This window comes from Eptatretus burgeri, chromosome 17 (assembly GCF_056783735.1).
Source record: "Eptatretus burgeri isolate ZD-2024b chromosome 17, Ebu_testis_v1, whole genome shotgun sequence".
NCBI classification, from domain to species: Eukaryota; Metazoa; Chordata; class Myxini; order Myxiniformes; family Myxinidae; genus Eptatretus; species Eptatretus burgeri.
In genome coordinates this window covers 13,258,728-13,274,616 of record NC_140977.1, presented here as the reverse complement: position 1 = coordinate 13,274,616, position 15,889 = coordinate 13,258,728, and the positions used below count along the sequence as shown (strand labels likewise).

The following is a 15,889-nucleotide window of genomic DNA, read 5'->3' as shown; positions in this document are numbered from 1 at the left end:
GACCCTGACGGCACACTGGCTAATTGTCGCCTGCAATGCAGGTTACCTTTTCCCGTCTGCAACAGTGATCTGAACGGCGCAACATTCTTTTAATCCCCGAACAACCATTGAAAGCGGCGTCGGAACCTCCTGCCTGCGGGCCAGGTGCGGTCCCGCAGGCCAGGTGAGAACTGGGCCACGGCATGTTTTGATGCGGCCCACGTGGTGACATTTTGTTCGGTTTTCTCAGCAGCGATTATGTATGAACGACTGGCAGGATAACCTGGAGGTACGCAAACTTGCCTCTGAGCTAACTAGCCTGGGTTGGAATCTCAACCCATCTATAAACCGCCATCCCGGTGTTCCACGTGCACGGTTATTCGTCGACGTGTGTGCCACCCCTCGGGTGGACATTACACGTGATTCCCATCTGATCGCATTAGTTGGTGGACGTTAAAGATACCACGGCATCCTTTGCGAAGAGTAAGCAAGCACCCTGAACAAATTACAAATTCCTTCACTGGAAAGTCTCACAAAATTATTTCTCAACAAATCTTAGAACTTCTTTACTCCTCATAAGTTGTACGTAACCATATTCACCGCGACAAGCGACAGCATCCACTTTGGCAGGATGTGAACAGGAAGACCGGAAGGATTAGCTTTGCAGGCACGCACATGCTCTGTTACTTTGTACATGTGTTTGTCACCGGTGTACGGCTGCATAGATTGAGATGAAAGCGAGTACGAATAAGAATTGTTTTGTACTAGCAGAGTACCCGCCCTACGGGCGATCTTGTTCCAAGCATACAGCACGTTTTTCTGACACATTCCTTTATCTTGGCGGTGTAAAGGCAACTGACAGCTGGCACAATCGCTCCCGAAAATAAAAATAAAAATATCTCATGTTACGGGATTGAAGCAAAAAAAAACATGCCGACTGCTTATAATTCAAAACACCTCACTGCACTGGAAACCGTGAGGACAGGTATACTGCACTGTGTACTGTAAAGGGTGGCATTTGTAATACCCTCTCCCACCTGGAGTGGTGCTACGTGATATACATTAACATAGAGAAGTTGCCTCCCCCCCTTCCTACGACCCCAAGACCACCGGCAAAGATGAAAACTTTCCAATTCTACTCAATGGGGTCATGCTGATCCGATGCAGCAAGTGTGGATGTAATGAGAGTACTGTACGTACGTGTGTACCCACCGGTGGACTGTGCGCTACCCCATAAGTGGACGGGAAACTGAAGCTATAATTGAATTTTCAATAAATAAGTGCCCACAAAATAATTTAATTTGAAACAAATTAAATAACGCAACTGTCATCGGACGTGGTGGTATGAGCTGTTTGAAAAGAACAGGACTCAAGTGCCCCATGGTAAACGGGCCCTTCAGATAGTATGAAGAAAGTTTAAACAGCCGATCAATACGCATTACGGTGATGTTCAAATCTGAGTGAGAACAATTCGAAATTTTCTGAAAAGTTTCATTTCACTCGTGTTTAAGCGGAGGTTCGATCCAAACAACACTGAGCTTTTGCAGCGAAGCGGAAGTGAGTGAATATTTAGTTTTGTCATTGGCTGTGGTTGATGGAATGGGCGAGCGTGGAGAAACGGAAAGTTTGTTCAGTGCCGTGTGTTTTTGTTTTTTTTCAGTCAGAACGATCAAGCTAAAATACGCAATTTGATGTTTCTGTCTGTCTGTCTGTCTGTCTGTCTGTCTGTCTGTCTGTCTGTCTGTCTGTCTGTCTGTCTGTCTGTCTGTCTGTCCGACGGTATTTTGACCATGATACATTCAGTCCTTACTTATCCAATCTCAACCAAACTTGACAGAAGGACTAAGGGTCACGCGATGGAGGTTGTTGTGACTCGATTTGCTCCCCTCCCCAAGGGGGGTGGGGTTGGGGGGGGGTGTTCCGTCTTTGGTGAAGTCAGTGTTAAGGTGTGCGTCCGCGTTGAGGTAGCTAATCATGGCAGTTTTTTTTCCAAAGCTGTTTCGAATAACACGAATGGTAACATAATATTAATGTTGGTATTAATATTGTTTTGTAATAACAAGTCTGGAGACGGCAATGGTTCACGAGCGGTATTTGACGATATACATTGTTTCAGAAGTCAAGGATGAGACAATGTGATAATTTTTGACCAAGTTATAAAAATGATCAACATGATGTGGTACGAGAGATGGGTTATTAGCTGTCAGGTCAGGTATGGGAGCATGTGCCAGAACAGCGCGTCGCTGCGTCCACTTTCCGCCGGTACTCCAGGGGCCTCTGTCTGGCCATCCCCCAGGCAGATGCCAGGCCCATCCCCATCTCCTTGAGATGATGGTCAACCTGCTGCAACCACGAGGCATGTGGTCGGCCCACTGGCCTCCTTCACTCATGAGACTCCCTCGCTGAGAGAATCTGGTGAGCAGGATCAGCGTCAGGAAAACGAGCCACATGTCCATCAGATGATAACAGAGACAGGTGATCATCCTCTCTTAGGGATAGGACATTCCAGGCACCCACCCGAAGGGACCGCCTCAGGTTAACCCAAGGAGACCGCCGTCTGGTGGACGACACCTTATTATTAGCTGCAAAATGTCGAAAACCCAGTTTCGTTCAACAACTTTCAAAATTTGACCTTTGCATAACCTTTAAAGGTCACAAAACATTGTTGTGGACATTAAAATAAGAACCAATGTCACCCGCAGGGTGACCCGTATCTTGCCAAAAGGTGACCACGTGTGACTTCTTTCAGGTCACACTGAGGTGAACAGAGCTGCTATCCACCAGGAGCGACTCCTTGAGGAATATCTGCCTACGAGAGATTCCGATGAGAATCGTTCTACAGAGTAACTATGAAAAATATGCGTTTGCCTCATAACGTCACCAAATGACGTCATAATGTCTCAAGCTTGACATATCTAGAAAGCACTCATCGAGGTGTTCAATTTGAGGTACCACACGATATGGTTCCTAAAACTTGAAAGTTTGACCTCAGGCGCTAACCATGAAGGTCAAGGCCAATCGCCACCAAAAATTAATCAGCTGAGCACCAGACCATGAACTATATTCCCATGAAGTTTGAAGACGATCCGATCAAAATTACTCAAAAAATCAGGGTTTCGTCGACTCCCCTGATTTGCGACAGTGACCTTGACCTTTGACCTTGACCTTCAAAATTTTATGCGCTGAGAGGGACCTCTATAGGCCTCTGATATGCGAAGTTACAAAAATTTCCAATGATAACTGTGCTCTGCAGAATTATTTATACGTGATTACAGACAAACAAACAAAACAAAAAAAAAAAAGCTGACTAACATATCTTGCAAAAACTTCGTTTTGGCAAGATAATAAGGAAACAGGATTATAGCTTATTGGAGTTGGTTCATCGAAGAAGGTTGAAAAACCGGTTCGATCCCCACAACTTTGAAAATTTGACCTTTGTGAACTTTAAAGGTCAAAGGTCAAGGATTATGACCTTTGGTGCAAAACCTCCTCTGGAACATTCCAGGAACAATGTAACTTTATATTTATTTATATATATATATATATATATATATATATATATATATATATATATATATATATATGCTCTATGGCATTTCGCACTCCTCGGATTATCCAGACTTTGATGAAATCAGCGTAAAAACAAACTTGAAGGGGGCGCCACGGGCAAGGTGTTTGAGATAGAGCAAAATGGTTTCAAGACTTTAGGTGCGGAATTACCTCAAGATTATGCATAAAAAATATTGTCATCCTCGCTCTCAAAATTTGGGCTGTCGAATGATTTTTACGTCAAAATTCGTAATTTTCTAAGTTCGTGACCTTGTGACCATGACCCTGGGACTAAAATGAAAAATCGAGCTCCGTGGGGCTATGCAGGTGCCATTGGGCTGACCAAATACCAAAAGCCCTGCCAGATTCGACAAACCCCCTTGGAGAAGATGGATTTTTATGTCAAAATTCGCAATTTTCTAAGTTTGTGACCTTGTGACCTTGACCTTGGGACGAAAATGAAAAATCAAGCTCTGTGCGGCTATGCAGGTGCCATTGGGCTAACCAAATACCAAAACCCCTGCCAGATTCAACAAACCCCCTCGGAGAAGATGCAAATTGAAATCGGCTACCCCCTAAAAACACATGTTTTTTGGGCGTGGCTCTGCCCATAATGGGCGCACCACGCCCATTCTCAGGAAAACACAACTAGATCACGATATTGTTACGAATTCTGGCCCGCCTGGTGTGCGATCGCGCCGCGTACCTCTAATGGCAGCCGCGTCGCCCACCAGACGGACAATTCAGTCGTGACCCTCCTGGAACTACCGCCACGAGCCAGTCACGGGTGGGGGTTTAACCTCACCACAACCCAGTCCGCATTCTACCCGCGCGAAATAGGGTAAATCGTCGAATGTCGATATCCCTAAATACCCGCACGGGTAACCTACCGAGGAGTTGCACCATGCCGCAGGTCGGCTCAGGACACGAACCACTTAAGCGGTTCGTTCCGTACTACAGGGATAACCGAGCGGTGTTATCGCCGACCTCGACGGTTCAGATTCTCTTCTTTACCCGGGTGTTCAAACCCCACTACTCATTCCACGATGCAAGATGGCACTTTCAATGTGGTGAAAGGAGGACGTGACGAACGGGATACGTTGCACACAAGGACATTTATTTACAACAACACTTATACATTCATGCAATATGCAAGCGACGAATAGAAAGCAAAAGCAATACCACTGACTCCGATTATTATTTACAAGCACAGTCACTTACACAGTTTCTACTTGGCAGGACACGACGCCACAGCAATCATACAAAAACAAAGAAAAACCCTCCCCATAGGCAGGGAGGTAGACGGGGTTCGTAAACCTTTATGGCACGGGACCTGGAAGACCGAACGGATCCCGTGAGACCGAAGGGTCTTAACCGCGCCCTCGTGGCGCGACGGTGGGCAGGTCGCGACGTCGACTCCCCACGGCCTTGCGTAGCCGTGCCTTACCTTGGGCCCCTGGCGTGGTCAGCGAGCTCTCTCCGGCGTTGCTGCCGGTGCTTTCACGACCCACGACCGAACAAGAAAAAACTGAAGGGCAGAAGGGGCTTCAGGACCAGAGAGAGAGAATCCCAAAACGAAGAGGTCCAAACCAAGGGAGGGAGAAGAGAAGCCCAAGGGGTGACCAACGCCATGAGACCAAGAACAAACGAGCCAGCATGAACCGAGAAGAGACCTCCGAACCTCGCGTCTGTTCGCCTTTTGTAAAGCGGGGCTCCGCCCTTTGCCCCGCCCTGTTTCTGGCTCCACCTCCCTTCTGGAAGCTTCCCAAAAAGGGCGTGCCCTCTCGCTCCCCCTCCCCGCGCCGTGCGGGGGATGAGGAAAGTCAGTTTTGGCTCGGGGCCAGGGAATTATTCCCCCAAAATCAGACCCCTCCTTTACATGACCTTTGACCCCCACTCGGTCGCACCTCCCCCACACCAAGCGCGGGGAAGAACAGGCGAAGAATCAGGCGGGAAAAAAATCCTCACGGGCTTCCCAAGTGCTTTTCGTTCTGCCATTCGGAAGCGGTTGTTGAGAGCGACGTTGGTGGTGGTGGTTCGATTGTGGTTGATGCGATCGTGGTTGTGATGGTGGCATGGTTGGCGTTGTGGTTGTAATGGTGGTTGAGACGTGGTTGGTTCAAAATAACGACAGAAAAGAAAAACAGCTATCTCAAAGAGTCGCAGCCCGATGAATTACACGAATTCTCTTTAAAGTTTAAACAATGGTGGGGAACTATCTGCACATAAACTTAGCGTCATAACTGATCTTAGGAACCTTTATGGTGTATTGCGAATTTCCACAGCCGTAACAATATAAACCTCCCACCAAAATTTTATCAGGATCGGATCAAAACCCACGGAGCTATGCTTGGGACAGACAGACAGACAGACAGACAGACACACACCAATAACGAATATAGTGGTCACTTACTTTTTCGTGAACCAATAATATCCCCTCTCCCCAAAGGGAGTTTTCCTCCTCGAACAATCGTCGTGTTGACGTGTCTAAATAGCTTATCGTGGCGTTTCATGGGGCTTGAAAACGAGGAAGAAGAAGAAGAGGCCTACCAGAAGTTAAAAAAAAAAGATATACCAGAAACACGTATGATTACCTTTTTAAACAGTAAGCTGAGAGAAATCTGGAGGAATCTCGACATCCTTGAGGCATTCTCTGCTTGCCGTGTCCACCACAAACGAACGGACACAAGACTAGATCCACTGTAATCTATATACCCCAGATAGGACAACAACATGACCCTTCATATCGCTCCTGGAGGGAGTGGGTGTACGAGTTGGTTAAATTAGTTATCGACATCATGTTGTTGTTGTTGTTGTTGTTCGTCTTTCGGCTGCTCCCGTTAGGGGTCGCCACAGCGGATCATCCGTTATGATCCGCATACTGATTTGGCACAGGTTTTACGCCGGATGCCCTTCGTGACGCAACCCTGGTCGCCTCTTACGACACAGGGATAATGATTGGGTTTCGCCATGATTCCGGGCTGCCCTACACCCTCTTATATCGCGGCCCAGCGCAGAGCTCCCGTCCTCAAGCGATCCTCCAACCCAAGCCTCCGAGTAGCCGGATTACAGGCGCACGCCACTACGCCCGGTTTAGTTATCGACATCATGTGCTGTTTAAATTAATAACAAATCTCGAAGCATGTCTCGACCCGCACGACAACAATAGCTGTTACGACCCTCGGATTAGGAAAGGTTCTCCAACTCTGCAATGGAACTCTTGAACTGTTAGATGTATGTGCACTTCCGTTGGAGCCATTTAAACCCTCCATTAACCAATAAAACGATGAAGTGAAGGATGACTGTGATTAGTGCCGTTGAGAATGATGAGACTTCTTTGTACTGGGATATATGTCATGGAGAAAGTCGACCTGCTGGACACTGTGTGTTGGATTAGCGAGGCCTTGGAGGCAGTGGAACTGTCCACAACACACAGGTGCTCTTCTCGTGTTCAGGAATTCAGAAGCCACCTTTTGATGAAAACAATTCGGTGTGAAAAAGTTCATTTGCATTAATTATTTCTCTGTTCCATTTCCTCAACGTAGACCTGACGAGTGTTAAGTGGAAAGGATGTAAGGCGTGGGGTACGAAAGGAATCGGTACTCGGACCATTCCAATTTATAACTTGCATCAATAAGTTGGCTAATCGGGTGAAGCGTAGGCTTTCCAAACTTCGTTGGAGTCACAGGTAAGTCATGTAGATAGCAGAAATGTGGTAGGGGGTCACGACTCGACTTTCTCCCCTCCCCAAGGGTGCCATATTTTTTTCACATAGAGATGCCACGACCCTCTCCTGCACAGGCTGTTGCTGCTCCTATGGTTATCAGTGAGTGTCCCGGAAAAAGAGTGGCATCTCTATATGTGGAAGAATTGTGTGCTCAGCCGGTGGGTTGCCCAGATAGCTTCGATGGCAGAGCACTGGGACTGGGTTCGATTCCTGGTCTGGGTACGTAATTTTCCTACAAAAACATTATAATATACAGAGCAGTCTTGGAGCGTGTCACACAGGAGAAGGATCTGGGGGTGGGAATAGATATTGTTGCGGATTTCGCGCCCGCCGGCGTGCGACGGCCACGTAACTCGAATCGCGGCACGTCGCCCACCGGACGGACAATCCAGTCGTGACCCTCTCGGACTAACGCCGGGAACCAGTCACGGGTGGACCTTTCGGTCTCACCGCGATCGAGCCAATCAGCCCCCGCGTGGGATAGGGTTGCTCGCCAAATTCGAACTACCTAAGTACCCACGCGGAGGGTAGACCGGGCGATCGCACCTCGCCGCAGGTCGACTTCGGACACGGGCCACTTAAGCGACCCGTTCCGTACTATCAGAATAACCGAGCGGTGTTATCGTCGACCTCGACGGTTCGATTAATTATCGGGCGTATTCAGCCCACTACCAACCCTTTACGTGAAGCAAGATGGGGGTTCAATGGGGAAAAAGACGAAGCGAAGCGGGAAACAGTTCAACAATAAAGCACATTTATTCGCGACGAACGGAAAGCACACAAATACAATTCCACCAAATGCACACAAAAAAGAAAACACAATTCCATTTACACAAAAAGCAAACATAAAAGTGAAAACACAGTGCAGAGCTAATTCCGACTACCGAGCACACGGCAACACTTACACAATTCTACTTCACAGACGGCGCCGACAACACATACCCAAAACCAAGGAAAAGAAATACCCTCAAGAATGAGGTAGGCCTGGGGCCGAGACCTGGTCGGGCCTACCCGTCTGGTGATGAGACGCGGAGCGGCGATGGCCCCGCAACCCGCGGGCCTCGTGGACAGTGCCTGGCAGGGGGTGGGAACGGGGCCCCCTTGGTCGCACTATCTCAGCGCGGGGGGAAACAGGAGGGGGTTGCTGATGCTCGGGGTATAGAGGATCTTTATTATGTGCGCGACGAGCGTCTCCACCTCGGCCAGGTCGCGCTGCCGGCCTCCCAGGGGTGCAGCTCCCTGCACGACGCGAGCACCCCTCGTTCGCCCTCGCCGCCTCTCCACAGCTCGTCCCCTCCGTTCCGACTTCAACGCACACGACGAGCAGCTCCACCGCCCGCGAAGTCTTGACTCTCTGTTCCGACTCCTTCGCCTCGTTCCGACTTTTACTACTCCTTTGACTGACGAACACCGTCCTTTTATCCCCCCGTAACTTCGCCTTTGACCCCCTCCCTTTGACCTTTCAACTCGCTCCCCATTGGCCCGAGAAAAAGTGGGCGTGAAGGCTTTTTGATCCACAAATTTGCATATATCGATCGCCCTGGGGGCGGGGCCAATTCGCCCCTCGCTCACCGATTGGACGGCAAAAAGTGGGCGTGTGTCGTTTTCGATCCGTTTTTGAAGCAGAAAATCCGTGGTTTTGTACACGCTGTTCGACGCGCGCCCTACACGAGTCCAGCATCGGTGCCCATGAGTGGCGCGAGAACGGTGGCGATGCTACGGTTGTGAGGTGTGCGTGAAGGTCGTGGCGGTTGTGGTGAAGCGGTGGTTGTGGTCGGTGGTTGATGTGGTTGTGATCATGGCGGTTGGTCCAAAATAAAGATAGTAAAAGAAAAACGGCTATCCTAAAGAGTCGCAGCACGTATAAATGACATGTATTCCCACTAGACAACGGGTTTGGGCCTAACTACACATGCACTTACCGAGATACCTCACCTAAGGGACCTGAATGGTGGTTTGCGAATCTGGTAACCACAACAATATGATTGGTCAGCAGACAGGACAATGCTGGGCAGCTATAGGTAATCTTATATATATATATATATATATATATATATATATATATATATATATATATATATATATATATATATATATATATATATATATATATAATATGTAGTATTGTAGTTGTGTTTCTCTCTGTCTGTCTCTATCCAACGATAAAATTGGCCCCACCGGGAGTCAACCCATCATATTGCACACCGTTGGAATCCTCTTGATAAATGGAGATGCTAAAAAACATTTTCAAACCTACTGGGTAGGGGGTTCAGAGTGGTGGGGGGGGGGAAGACCCCAATTCTGTGTCTGTAAATGTGTATCGTGTGGCACCACCTCGTGGTAGGCAGTATTACAGGTCATCATCTTGTCTATATCACCAAGCTCACAATTCTGGCACCTAACCACCAGACGAGAAATGTCTATCCAGAGGTGCTGCAGTCGTCATTATTGTGAATATTGCCGTAGTGCCCTGTTCTTCATTGTGCGGCCCGCGAGCCACTGGTGGCCCCAGGCAGCCTAAAGCGCGGCCCCTGACGCGTGGCCGATAATACACAAATGTGAAAACACCCCCATCATTATTTGCCATTAATGCTATCACATTGACCCAATGGTTTCAAAGAATACATGGAGGTGGGGCCTAATAGCAGCCATTTTGGAGTCCTGCAGGAAGTGTGGCGGCTCTCACACTGACGTCTTATCGGCAAAAGTGGTCCCCCTCTAAAAAATGGCGAAGATCACTGCCTTAGCGAATTGTATTGTTTCCTGGTTTACCTGTTATGTTATATTGACGCTGTATAGAAATTGGTGAGCTCTCATCTTTTTTTTCTCTCTATCTATCTCTCTTCAAGAGCAAGGCTCGTGGAAGAGTAAGAACATAGTGTGCGGTTTTCATCGCCTCGTCTGAGGAAGGACATAGCTGCCATCGAGGGGGTCCGGTGTAGAGCGACTCGATTGAATCCGGGCGTAGATAGACAGGTATGAGGGGTGGCTGAAGGAGACAGGACTTTGTACATTTATGATGGAGATATTTCTGGATCGTGACTCTGGATAACGAATCATGAGTTAGGATGGTACTAAAGTAGGGGTCTCTCGAAACAGTACTAGAAGGGGTTAAACCGGAATGAGAGAAGTAATGTGTACAGAGGGAGCCGGTGGGTACTTTAGGGATGGGTAAGTGATTGTATCCTGTACATGTGTAGTGATTGTGGTGTTTACGAGAAGGTCTCGTCATCCAGTCAACGTGGTGTTGGCGTTTGTTGGTTCCTCAACTTGCAACACTTCACCCTCACCCGTTACCCAAGACAACATCATGGTGATGTCACTGTGCCTGTCACACTGTTGCCTCGCCCCACTGGTGGAATAGATTGGGGACCAAGGGGTCAATTTGAATGTTCCGTTGACCGAGAGTGGTTTGCAGCTACAAATCATGATATATCTTCAGTATGGATGTAAACACAACATTTTTTTGCACTTTCAAATAGATTCACAGAATTTGCCAGTCTCGGTGGTGTGACGGTTGGAGCGTCCGCTCTGGGTCTGGGAGGTCGGAGGTTTAAACCCCGGCCGAGTCATAACGAAACACTTTTATAAATGGTACGTGCTGCTTCCTTGCTTGACGTTCAGCATTTGAAAAGACTAGCAAGTTGCCCGTGCATGCACGGCATTGCAAATGGCGTCTTCTGCAATCGAACTGGCAAGCCGAGAGCACCGTTTCATATTTATTTCCACGTCCGATGTAATTTAAATGCTCTAATGGTGGCGAGGTGCTCCGTTTGAAGCTTTGTTCGACATGTGTTGCTTTTTGATGCCTCGGGTCCGCAATACAATTTTGTACTTGTGTCAAAGCCTGTGATCCATTGCACACTGATGGAGGGACGTGAGCGTGGCCAATCCCCATAGGTTGGCATCCATGGGGAGGAGAAAATTCCTCCTTGGGGAAATTTTTCGCCGAGTGCAGTGAGAAGGCGGCTCCATGGTTGTGACATCACTGGTACTCAGAAGTGTGTGTATGTGTGTGCATGTCATTTGAGTTTTCCAAAAACTCAGGAAGTTTAGGATGTCTCTTCACCAACTCTGTTGCTACCCATGCTTTTTAATCGTCATACGACAACGTTTTAAGGCTTGTTCAAACAAAATCGCTGCTTTGAAGGCCTCGGACATCAATTACGTCAGGAGTTGTGATTTGGCAGCACCAGCCTTTCTAGTCCATGGCACAATGGATGACGTCCTTGTACGCCTTTATGCCTTTATGAATGGATTGGCTCCAAGGTAGTTTTTCAAAGCAGTGCCAAGCCCTGGATGCCAGTTTCAGGAGCTCCTGGTAGTTCGTTAAAGAGATGATGGCTGATGCTGATGCCCAGACATGGAAAGTAATGTATCTTCTACCAAACCCGGTGGTTGTGTTTGTGTGCAGTCAAGGCCAGTGTTGTCTCATGTATGTGCATGATTTGAGTTGCAGCTCCTCAATTGGTTGTCCACCCTGCAGGGGCAAAATAAATAAATAAAAAAAGGAGGAAACTCATTGATCCTTAAACCCAGCCCTAAGATCATCTTGCGTCATTACATTTACATTTGCAATTGCAGTTCAAGTAGAAATTGTTCCTTGAAGGTGCAAATCTTTCCATTTTCACATCGTTACCTCTGCCACCGAAGGTGGACGGAGGTTGTTTTCGCCCCCGTTTGTCCGTCCGTCTGTCCGTCCGTCTGTCTGCCTTTCTGTGAGCAGTATATCTCAAAATGTGTCGACGGATTCAGACGAAACTTGGCGGATAGGTTGGGTGTGTTACAAGGACGAAGTGATTCGATTTCAGCGAAGATCCGGACCCGGATACGAGAATTATTTATTTATTTTTCAATCGATTCTTCATAATTGAGAGATGTGGGGGTCCAAAAACAATATATAGCGCGACATTTCACAAAGTTATGGATGTGTTACGGGTGGATGAGTTGAGTAGGTGACGAGAACAATCTGGTTCGACCTGGTTTGAGGTACGAATTCAGATCCGGCCTATCGATGGGATACAGAACGTGAACTGTTTAGCGTGATGGAGGCACACGCTCCACCGAGTGCCATCCTAGCTTGCTACGAGTTTACAACAGCCTTCCATCAGTGTTCTTCCAGTTTGTTTCAGCAATCCATCGTGACCGCGTACGAATGGAAACGTTAAAAAAGGCAGAATACTCAAAAGTCCACTTGGATGGAGGAGGGATGCCTGCAGGCAAGCAAAGTATGTGCGGGCTAACGTTCCGGGGAGTGCCATGTGGAGATGATTGCACTTTTATTTCATTGCGTAGCGTCGTGTCTCCACGATATTGCCCGTGACCTTGTGCCTGGAATAATGCTGAGCCGTTCGTTAAACTACCCATTCCCAGCAGCAAAAGTCCAAAGGAGACTTATTGAATTGTAACAGGTATTCCGCATTCAAATACCAGCCACGCGTGGACGAAGCTTGTCGTGGTGCTGAGCACTGCCTCAAACCAAACCTCCAAACCGTTTTGGACACCAAAAACTTGTGAACAAGGAAGCGTTCGCAGCCCGCGCCGCTTCGGCACCTTGAGATTTGCAAGGACGCTCCTGGGATCGCAGAGCGTACGAAGTTAATATCCAGTCTTTGGGTACATCACGGACAGTCGATAACATGGCTAACGTGTCGGTCACAAATAATGGCTATTTACCGACGAACCCTGGCGACCGATCGGTCACCTTTTCTTAACGGCCCAATTACCCAGTGCTGTTGAAGAACAAGCTGACATCGGTATCGATGCCGTCGGAGCACAATCAAATCCTGGCTTAACTGGCAGTAACTGTTGCACCGATGCTTCCTTCCCGTTGCAGCATGCACCACGAAGTGTAGCATCTGTCAACAGGGTGGCGTTGCCGCACGAGTGTGGCAACGAGACATCGTTTACCACAAATGTGTTTGGTACACGCGATTCATGAGTTTATCAGTCTTCGAGCTTCGAGAACGTGGCTGATGGTAAGGACTCGAGGCTTCAAGCCGGTCTTCTAATAATCTTTATAATCCCTCGTCTTGTCATTTGAGCCTTTTAAAATGTGGACAAATCGATGCTTGCACATGCTGAAAAGCTGTTAAAATGTATATATTTTTTGAAACACGATTTAGAGCTCGGAGTGGAGCTGTTTCCACAACGCATGCACTTCGAGGAATCCAAGAAGAACTTGCTATTGGGGGGGGGGGGGTCATGAAATGTGTAATAATTGTTTTGATTTGATGTCTGGTTTCATGCTGCAGGGGGTAGGGATTTTGGGTCACAGGGGTGAAAAACAAGTTTTTTTTTGTTTGTTTGTTTGTTTTTTTTCAAAATTTTATCACTGGTTTCACAAAATTTGACATTCCTGGTTGAAATTTTTGCCATCTTTCAATTTTGCTTCAAGTGGGAAGTTTGGAGATTTGCGAAGCCATGCCATCGACTTTGCTGTTGTTTTTGATGTGGAGAAATGAATTTTCAGGTAATTTTTGTGGAGGAAGCCATGTCTTGATCTTGTCTTGAGGGCCCCTGATTGGCTGTGACATGCGTGATGTAACAGCCCTGATGACATTTAACGTCTCCCCCACCCACCCCCACACCCTCCCCCACCTCAACCTTCTCAAAGACCACACTTTACTGCTTCCTCATAAATTACTTTGATCTTCATATAGATGGCCTTGCTGCTTTATGGCTCAGGTTTACCTTCTTTTTATTTCTACTGCCACAATTATTTCCTCGTTCATGTGTGGTTGGTCAAGGTACGTTTTGGCCCAAGTCTTTCACAAACTGCCTGGCCAGACCTGAGGTTCGACTCAGGCAGGAATTGGTAATTTGGCCAGGGTGCCGGCGACAGCTCACCTACTCTTTGCGAATATGACACCGTGGGGTCTTTAACGTCCACCAACTAATGCTGGCAGATGTGACGCCCAGTTTAACGTCCACGGCACACACATTGATGAATCGCCCTGTCTGAAACACCGGAATGACAGTTTAGAGCTGGGTCGGGATTCCAACCCAGGCTTGTTTGCTTCGAGGCGAGTGTGCGTATCTGCAGGGCCACTCATGAGCCCTTGATCCCAGGTTAAAATTCCGTAAGCTGTGTTGTATTTTGCATTATCGACTTGTGTCTTCGTAATTTGTAAATACTGACGTCTCCTAATGTCCTCCTGCATCTCATGCTTATGGATGAGTTCCTTCTTGAATGCTGTGGACATTGACAAAAAAATGTAACAGCTTCAACCTTGCAAATGCTTCAGTTGAGGCTGTATATAATGTAAGATTATCTAATATCTATCCAGCGTGCAACTTTGCCTTGCGTACAAGCTTGATTTACCCGTCGTAATCGGAGCACCCTTTTGAAAGGACTTCGCAGTTGTGGTGAACTAGCGATTGAAGAAGTACCGTAAGTAATCGTCAGGGTCGGTCACAACCCCCATTACGTAGTGCCATCCCCATTTGGTCTGATGCCACGTTTGGACCTTTGGTTGTGACGCTTGATGCAATCTTTTGGTTTTTGCTTCCACTCGAGCCTTAACTTTTACCCAACACGCACGGTTTCCTGCTTCAGCTGATCTCATCCTCACTCTACTTGGAACAAATGACGACTCGCACGCCATCTTGCTTTTTGAAGTGCGCCACACGATACCTTTGCGATCTTGGTGACGGCAACATTGCACGTCAAAACCCGTCGTCGCTTTCAGCAGCGATGGTCATCCGCTCGAATCCTCTCAAAAAGTATTTTGCCGATGCACGGAGATGCGCAGTTTCGTGGTGAATCCCGAAAACATGTGCTGTTCATCCCCGAGGACGTACGTGTGTGCTATTTTGATCACATTTGGCAGAAAATAGCGTTGCAACCGAAAATAGCAAGAGTACAGACTGGATGCTCCAAACATAAGACCCGTACTGTGTTCAGTCCTAGCGGTTGACGATCATACCCAAAGTGCATAACCACCCGTGCTTGGTGTTGGGCCTAATGTTGGCCTGGTGTGGAAGTCTGAGTACCTTCAACTCCTCTCCCAGAGGCTGTGAGTGTGAATGCAAGAAGGGAAGATCGAGGTGGGAATTGGGCTCGAGCCACAAGCCTGGGTTTTGGAATTTTGAGCTTTTGCTCAACAAAATTAATGCATTCACTTTTTTTTTTTTTTAAATCCTGACCCAAGTTACCGTACTCGTTTCTTTTCTCAAGAACTGGATAATGCTATGTGTAGTTCTTAATCACTCCGAACAATCATGAGGCTTCTCCACCATGTGATGCGACCAACAAAAAAGCCTTCTTTTGTTTAATGCCTCCGCTGACGAAGTCGCCGGAGGCGTTATGTTTTTGGGTTGTCCGTATGTCCGTCCATCCTCATTTTCCGTTTCCTCTGCAACCGCTCATCCGATTGACGTGAAATTTTCACCATGGGTGCGATGACTCTGGAGAATGTTTTATAATGATAATTATGACGTCATGGGTCAAGTGGTGCGGCAGCCATGTTGGATTGAACGGAAATTTTTTAAACATTATTTCTCTTGAACCGCTTCATCACTTGACATGAAACGTCACAATTATGATCTGGTAGCCAAAGGGAAATACGTGTTTTAAATTTCAACCTGATCGGAAGCATGGTCTTCATTATTAGCAGCCAGAATTATTTAATA

The 15,889-nt window shown here is 47.4% G+C and overlaps 1 protein-coding gene across 5 annotated transcripts in view; it reads left to right on the top strand.

The window, feature by feature from the left end:
* AMMECR1 (AMMECR nuclear protein 1) overlaps positions 1-15,889 on the top strand; it is a 100,772-nt gene that overhangs the window by 2,278 nt on the left and 82,605 nt on the right. The window lies entirely within an intron of this gene.